Here is a 7,944-nt window from a genome sequence, read left to right on the forward strand (position 1 = left end):
TGCATACATTCATGTGAATATTGAAAAATTAAGAGGTTTCCAGTTGTTGAATCTGTACACCAATCATATATTAGGAGAGGATTTTAATATCAAGCCCAAATTCAATGCTTTGAAGGAAAATAACTTTATGCAGGTTGTTAGGTTTCCAATGTTTAATGAAAATCAGTGGGTCTAGTATGTTCTGAGCCGAATTCATGATGAATTCATTTGGTTGAACCAATCATTCAAGTTCACAAAAGATGTAATCAAAATTGTAATAGGTTTAAGCTCATCCAATGGTCTTCCCACACTTCGGTCTATGAAGAATCAGATGGTCACAAATGCATCTGGTTCCAAGTTTGATAAAAGGGCTATGACAATAAATGATATTATTTAGCCAGATGTGAAATTTTCTTCAAGGGTTATTAGATACAAGGTTTATCACTCCAGTCAGGTAATTCTGTGTCTAGTACTACTATATATGTTACATATCAGATGGTGAAGGAGAACAAGGAGTATGATCTATTTAAGCTACTCCGGAGCCAACTTATAAAGAATCTGACCAGCATAAAGAAGGACAAGAAAAATGCATTCAAATTTGGCACCTTGATCTTATGCATATTCTTCTACTTTATGAATGAAGTTCTAGGTATTGATAATATTCAATGGGCTGGTGACAAACCAGTGGCAGTCCAGATCATAGATCTTTTATACAACATTGGTGATAGCAAAACCCGGAGAACTACACTTTGGGGATAGTTCAAGAACTTTCAAAGCATAATGCAGGCTAGGGAAAGGATCCCTAAATATATAGTGGAGAATTAAAAGGATATAATATGCTTCATGGTAGAAATTGATCAATGTCTAATGGAAGTAGTGGAGCCAAGAATTGTATGGATCATGCCCATGGGGTATGAGGTTGATGAGCAGATATTGGAGGTGTATGTTCAACATTTGTTGAGTAAGCCTATTGATTCTTCAGAAGAAAGGTTTGGCACATTCTCTTAAAAGGACTTGCAATTGTATAGGCGATTCACGAAGCCGGAAATGGTAAGGAAAGTGAGAAAGGAGGTGGAGCAATATATAGAGAGTATTGGCATTACTACTGAAGCAGTCAAAGATGCAAGGAAGAGGAATATGCCAACTGTAGAGGAAATAGTCAAGGTTAAGAAATTCAATCCGAAAGCCTCCTCTGTAGAGTCAAGACAATCTAGGAGCTCTACACCTTCCCCCAGTTCTCAAAAGCCAACCAACTCTGTGAAATCTGAAGCCAAACCATCCAATAAAGGAGAAAAGAGGAAGAAGGATAAAGGCACAAGGGTATAGGTTACTGTTAAGGATGATGAAGAGACTAAGTCCAATGAGGTTATGAAGGAGATAAAGTCCAAGGGCACTAAAGCATCAAAAGTCTCTAAGGACAAGCCCTCTAATGGAGAGAAAGAAAGCAATAAATGGATGATCTTGAGTTGGTCCAAGGGCCTATCGATCTAGCCACTCTTTCTCCCATCCAAAAATTGAAGCTAGTATCATTCTCTCAATCCAAAGCAAGGGAGGAGATGTTGAAGTCTCATATTAAGGACAGTGAGTTACTTACTCTTGCATCCAATGTCTTGGAGAATATCATGCCTTCATATGTCAAGGACACATCAGATACTCCCCTTGTTCAGTTGAAAATCCTAATAAATTTGGTGAGTATTTATTTTGAATCACTTGAGAAGTCAGTTGATGTTAAGGTCCAAAATTAATTTGATGCCAACAAGTTCAGTTCATTGAAGAATATGACTGCAAATGATAGAATCTTGTTAGGCACGTGCATAAAGAGTATTCAAAATGTTTTATCTGAAGGAGGTAGTGTCTACAAGTCATTCCTATTATTTTCTAAGTTTACTGAGGATATTAAGAAGCAAATAAAAGAGAATGCGAAGATATTGGCAAGTATATCCCAATCCTTTGATCCCTTGACTATTTTAGTGGCTAGTCAATAAGTTCAAGCCATTTCCTTGATTGAAAAGATCAAGAAGCTGATGCATGAAAAGGATAGAATTGTTGGTAGATTCGGTTAACTTCGGAGCCTACTTGCTCCCAAATTGGAAACTTTATTCAGTGCTTTGAAGGAATCCCAAGCTGCTATGGTAACCAATGAACCCTCAAACCTTCAGACAACATAATTTCAAGCATTTCTTTTTCAATGGGCAAATTTTAATTTTGGAGAGTCTCAAGAAAGGCTGGAATAGTGATCTAATCTTAGTGAAGAATATTTTTGCAGATGTATTCAAATATATGTAAGTTAGGAGAGTCTATTTGTATCTATGCATTCTATTCATAGGAATCTTGTATGAATTTTGGCATGTGGATCCCTTCCTTTGCCATTGATTTCAAAGGGGGAGTGTAGGGAAGTGAAAAATATAATAATCATCTTAGGGGGAGCTTTGAGAGTTTTGGAATTTTGAGGTTTTGATTTTTGTAGTGTGCTCATCTACTAGATCAAAAAAAATCACTAGATTTGTGCTCCATCCCATCAAAAAAGTAAGCCCAAGGCAAGGTCTTGTGGGAGTCGTTGGGTTAAGACGCGGGGATACCTCAACATTAAAATAAAAAAATAAATATATTTACCCACATATGCATTGGACTACCATATGAAAACTCAACCTATACTCTACTCTTTACTAGTAAGTTGAATTACCATCAATCACACAAAAAGTTTCATTCACAAAAAATAGAATTTTTTAATGAATAGTCAATTCGATTTTCAAAATGTTGATAAAAAATAAACACATAGTTTACGTGAATAGAAAATAAATTTAATTTTAAGAGGAGAATGCTAGGAGAAGGACAAATGAGGTCAAAATTTGGAACAATTAATCTTCCATTATAAACCATTATTTATCTCTTGTATAGAAAGTGAGCTACTTGATAATCTTCTTCCATAAAATTTCAATGTCTTGAGCAACACACATGGCATCTATAGACACACCCAACAATCCTTGTCCTATGAACCCAATCGCATATATTCCATTCTCTCCTTTCTATCCATTTGGTATGCCATCTGTTGAGAAGAATTTTGTATCCTAGAATACAACATAAAAGCCACTATGTTAATAACACAAGATGAATGAAATAATGAATTGATAGTAATTACCTTTAGCCATGATGACATGTTACTTTTATACCCCGTTGCCAAAATGATAGAATCAAATTTCATCTCTTCGCCATTTATGAATTTAGCCCCATTGCAAGTGAGACAATCTAATGCAGGTACAACCTATGCCACCAAATAATTGATTATAGTTAAGAGAAACATATTAGTCTTTGTTAAAATAAGACTTCCTATAGTATGAATTTCATATACCTTGATCTCTCCCTTCTTGATTTTAGCTATGGAACCCGTGTCCAATGCATGAGTTCTCCTTGCTACTTTTTTTAGTTGTAATGGGCCCATTAACGGCCTCTTGATCCCATAATTGTTTGTACTATCAAACACTACCCATGCAACACATAAAAGTAGTTGATCCACTAGCCATATAGGAAACCATTTCAAAAACCATATGCTTATTCCAAATATGGATATACCAAACATATCTCTTGGGAGCACGTGCACCTTCAAAATATTTTATTAGATATTTATAATCAGTTGTCCTTTTTCAAAAATCTTCTTTAATACAAAATTGAGGTTAAAATAAATAAAATATTTCAATATATTGACACTTCAACAATACTAAAAAAACCAAAAGAATTGAATACTTAAAGAAAAATAATTGACACTTAAACAATAATGAGATTTTATAAAAAGAAGTTTGCTACTTTAAAATATGTCAATGAACGTTCACCTTTCATTTTAAATCTCATACTATCCATTAGATTGTATATAGAAAAAATAATCAAAGCATTTACCTTTCTATCTTCCCTTATTTTCTTGAATTCAAGCTACCTAGATCAAATATATTCTAAATAATGAGTTAGAAATTATGAGAAACACTAGCATGATCTTCACTCATTGCAATCCTTTCATTTTCACCAGAACTGATACCAAAATAGTGCAAAAAAACCCATGATTTCCAAGAAGCTTTTTAGACTATAGAAGAAAACTTTCTTTTGCATGCTTTCATACTACCATACTCTCGAGTTGACACTGCAATTTCAATTATCCATTAACAAGTAAACAAATAGATGGTTTTCTTTATTTTGATAAATATGATATTTTATTATCTTATAAGAAAAAAATAGATAAACTATCAAATTGAACCAAGCTCCCAAAAACCATCAAGCTAATTCATCATTATTAATAAAATATTTGGATTGAATTATAATATGCTTCTTGTCACCAAGATCTAAACCTCAAGATAAAAATAAATAAATCCTATTTAACTTCCAGAGCTGCAGACTACCATGAATGGATTAGCATTGTGATTGGAAAGATCGAGGTCGATTTCCATGCCAGAGTTTGTTAAAATAGGACTTCCTATAGCATGAATTTCATATAGCTTGATCTCTCCCTTCTTGATTTTAGCTATGGACCTTGTGTCCAATGCAGGAGTTCTCCTTGCTACTTTTTTTAGTTGTAATGGACCCATTAAAGGCCTCTTGATCCCATAATTATATGTACTACCGAACACCACCCATGCAACACATAAAAGTAGTTGATCCACTAGCCATATAGGAAACCATACCATACACTTATTCCAAATGTGGATATACCAAACATCTCTTGGGAGCATGTGCACCTTCAAAATATTTTATTAGATATTTATAATCAATTGTCCTTTTTTAAAAATCTTCTTTAATGCAAATTTGAGGTTAAAACAAATAAAATAGTTCAATATATTGACACTTCAACAATACTAAAAAAACCAAAAGAATTGAATACTTAAAGAAAAATAATTGACACTAAAACAATAATGAGATTTTATAAAAAGAAATTTACTACCCTAAAATTTGGCAATGAACATTCACCTCTCATTTGAAATTGCATAATATCCATTAGATTGTATATAGAAAAAATAATCAAAACATTTACCTTTCTATCTTCCTTTATTTTCTAGAATTCAAGCTAAATAATGAATCAGAAATCATGAGAAACACTAGCGTGATCTTGACTCACTGCAATCCTTTCATTTTCATCAGAACTGATACCAAAATAGTGCTAAAAAAACCAGGATTTCCATGAAGCTTTTTAGACTACAAAAGAAAGCTTTCTTTTGCATGCTTTCATACTTCCATACTTTCGAGTGGACACTCCAATCTCAATTATCCATTAACAAGTAAACAAATAGATGGTTTGCTTTATTTTGATAAATATGATAATTAATAATTAATTATTTTCTTATAAGAACAACAATAAATAAAACTATCATATCCAAAAACAATCAAGCTAATTCATCAATATTTATAAACTCTTTGAATTGAATTATAATATACTTCTTGTCGCAAAGCTTTAAAGCTCAGATTAAAAAAAATAAAAAAGAGTAAATCCCATTTAACTTACAGAGCTGCGGACTACCATGAATGGATTAGCATTGTGATTGGCAAGATCGAGGCTGATTTCCATGCCAGAGTGCGCACAACCCACCACCAAGACATTCTGCCCTTGAAAATCAGCACCCTTTTTGTAGGTGCTTGCATGAAAGATGGGCCCCTTAAATAGCTCCATTCCTTTGATTTCCGGAATGCGAGGCTCAGCGTTCTCTCCAGTGGCTGCAACCACCCACCTGCAAATATAAATACATCCCCTCTCCTCCCCACCACATGAACTCACTGTGCGCACCCTCCACTTCCCCAACCTTTCATCATAACATGCCCACTCCACGCACTCGTTTAAGCGTAGGCTGAGCTTAAAATGCTGTGCATAAGCTTCCAGGTATCCAATGAACTCATACTTGGTAGGATACGTGGGGAACTCCCTAGGAAAAGGAACGTAAGGAAGCTCACAGAAGCACTTGGGCAAGTGAAACTTGAGGCAATCATATGTTTTGTGCCGCCAAAGAGAAGCTATGCAATCACCTCTCTCCAATATAATGGAGGGAACTCCTTTCTTCTTTAAGCAGGCAGCCGTGGCGAGCCCCGATGGGCCTCCTCCTACAATTATGGCTCCATCAACCCACACACAACGTTGGGGAAAACCACTTCTACTTCTACTTCTACAGAGATCACACAGATAATAAAGAGGACGGAGAATATAACTCTTTCTAGATACAATGGCTTCAGAATCTCCACGAAAAACTTGTAAAAGTTATCGGAAGCTTCATTAAAGTTTCAGATTCATTCCAATAAAGTAGAAAACCTCGTAAAATACGTGAAGGTCAGTAAGTACGAGAACGAAAGGTTGGCGCTGCCTCATATAATGATTCTGACAGAGAGGTAAGGTTTGTATTTGTAGGTTTTCTGGCCTGCAGTTCGGACATTAAAGTCTAAACTCCATGTGGTTTTAGCCTGCAGTTCGTACTTTAAAGTCCGAACTGAAGGTGGTTTGTCCATAGGTTGCATGTCGGACTTTAAAGACCAACGTGTAAGTGTTCCTAGCCTACATGTTGGACTTTAAAGTCCTACATGCAACTGCGAGTTGTATTAAATGCCGCATTAATTGATAAATTAGGGTTTGATTAAATGCTTTTTAAGTTAATTTTTGCGTTTTTAGTCTTCATTTTGGTTTGTCCTGCGCGCGCCCTCCTCCATTTACCTCACTCGACTTGGATCAGATCTCTCCTTGTCAGATTTTTCAACATCATTTGTTGTGGAAGAGGTAGGGTTTGTTCTTTGTTTTCTTTTTGGGTTTTTGTTTGCTTTTGTCTTTTTGGTTCATCTTGTCTTATTTTCTTTTGGTTTTTTCTTTGTGTGTCGGAAGAGCATTCGTATTTTAAAATCCAATTGCTCCTTCCTTCTTATTCCTCTGAAGTCCCCTTCCTTCTTATTCCTCTAAAGACCCCCTTTTCTAGCCACATACCGGGCTTTAAAGTCCAATGTGCAACTGGAGAAAAGGATCTCCGCATATCGGATTTTAAAGTCCAATATGCGGGAGCTTAACCTTCACATATCGGACTTTAAAATCCGATATGTAGAGAAGGATAGGTTGACATGTCGGGTTTTTAAACCCGACATGTCAACCAAGTGTTTTTCTCTTTGTAAGCACATCGGTCTTTATAGTCTGATGGGCTTGTTTTAAGTTTTCTCCCTTACACATTGGACTTTAAAGTCCAATGTGTTACTTTTTTCCCACGGATTGACACATCAAACTTTAAAGTTCGATGTGTTGATAACCCATTCCATAATCGCACATCGGAATTTAAAGTCCGATGTGTTGATAACCCATTCCATAATCGCACATCGGAATTTAAAGTCCGATGTGCTGATCAAGTTATTTTAATTGCATTTTGGACTTTAAAGTCCGATGTGCAATTTTTGTTTTCAAAAGAGCAGGTCGGACTTTTTTCCCCGACTTGCTGTTTTGGCAGTTTTACTCCTAAGCCTGTTTTGAGGCCCGTTTTTTTATCCGTTTGAGAAAAATTGATTTTGATAATGATGAATAGCTAATCATCAGTGTTGAATGCAGTCATCACGAATGTCAAAGCTCCCTCACAACAAGCTCGAGTCTTCCTCGGGTCAGTTGGAACCTTCTCCAAGTAAAGCATCATCAAGAAAGATGAAATACAAGTACGACAGGTACTTGAATCTGTACCCAGAGAGTTCAGGAGACTCAAATATTAAGGAGATCAGAGACACCAAAATTGGGCATGTTGATATGCAAGATTTTGTTGACCGCGTTCAAAAGGCTCCTACTCGTCTAACCAGCTTAATCAGATCTGAGCTGCATAAGTATGCATCTTTCCCAGTTGCAGCTCATGATCTTGAATTTGTGCTAGCAGTAGCTAATCACTTTGATCCAAACACAAGACATGTAAAAGATGAAGATCATAATGTCATCATGACCCTAGACAGTGTATTCTTCAATAGTATCTTCAAAGGTTCATCAGT

The 7,944-nt window shown here is 35.6% G+C and overlaps 1 pseudogene; it reads right to left on the bottom strand.

The window, feature by feature from the left end:
- Nucleotides 1–2,885: 2,885 nt before the first annotated feature.
- On the bottom strand, nucleotides 2,886–6,459 carry LOC131029875 (probable indole-3-pyruvate monooxygenase YUCCA9; annotated as a pseudogene).
- Nucleotides 6,460–7,944: the final 1,485 nt, after the last annotated feature.

This window comes from Cryptomeria japonica, chromosome 3, assembly GCF_030272615.1.
Source record: "Cryptomeria japonica chromosome 3, Sugi_1.0, whole genome shotgun sequence".
Taxonomy (NCBI): Eukaryota; Viridiplantae; Streptophyta; class Pinopsida; order Cupressales; family Cupressaceae; genus Cryptomeria; species Cryptomeria japonica.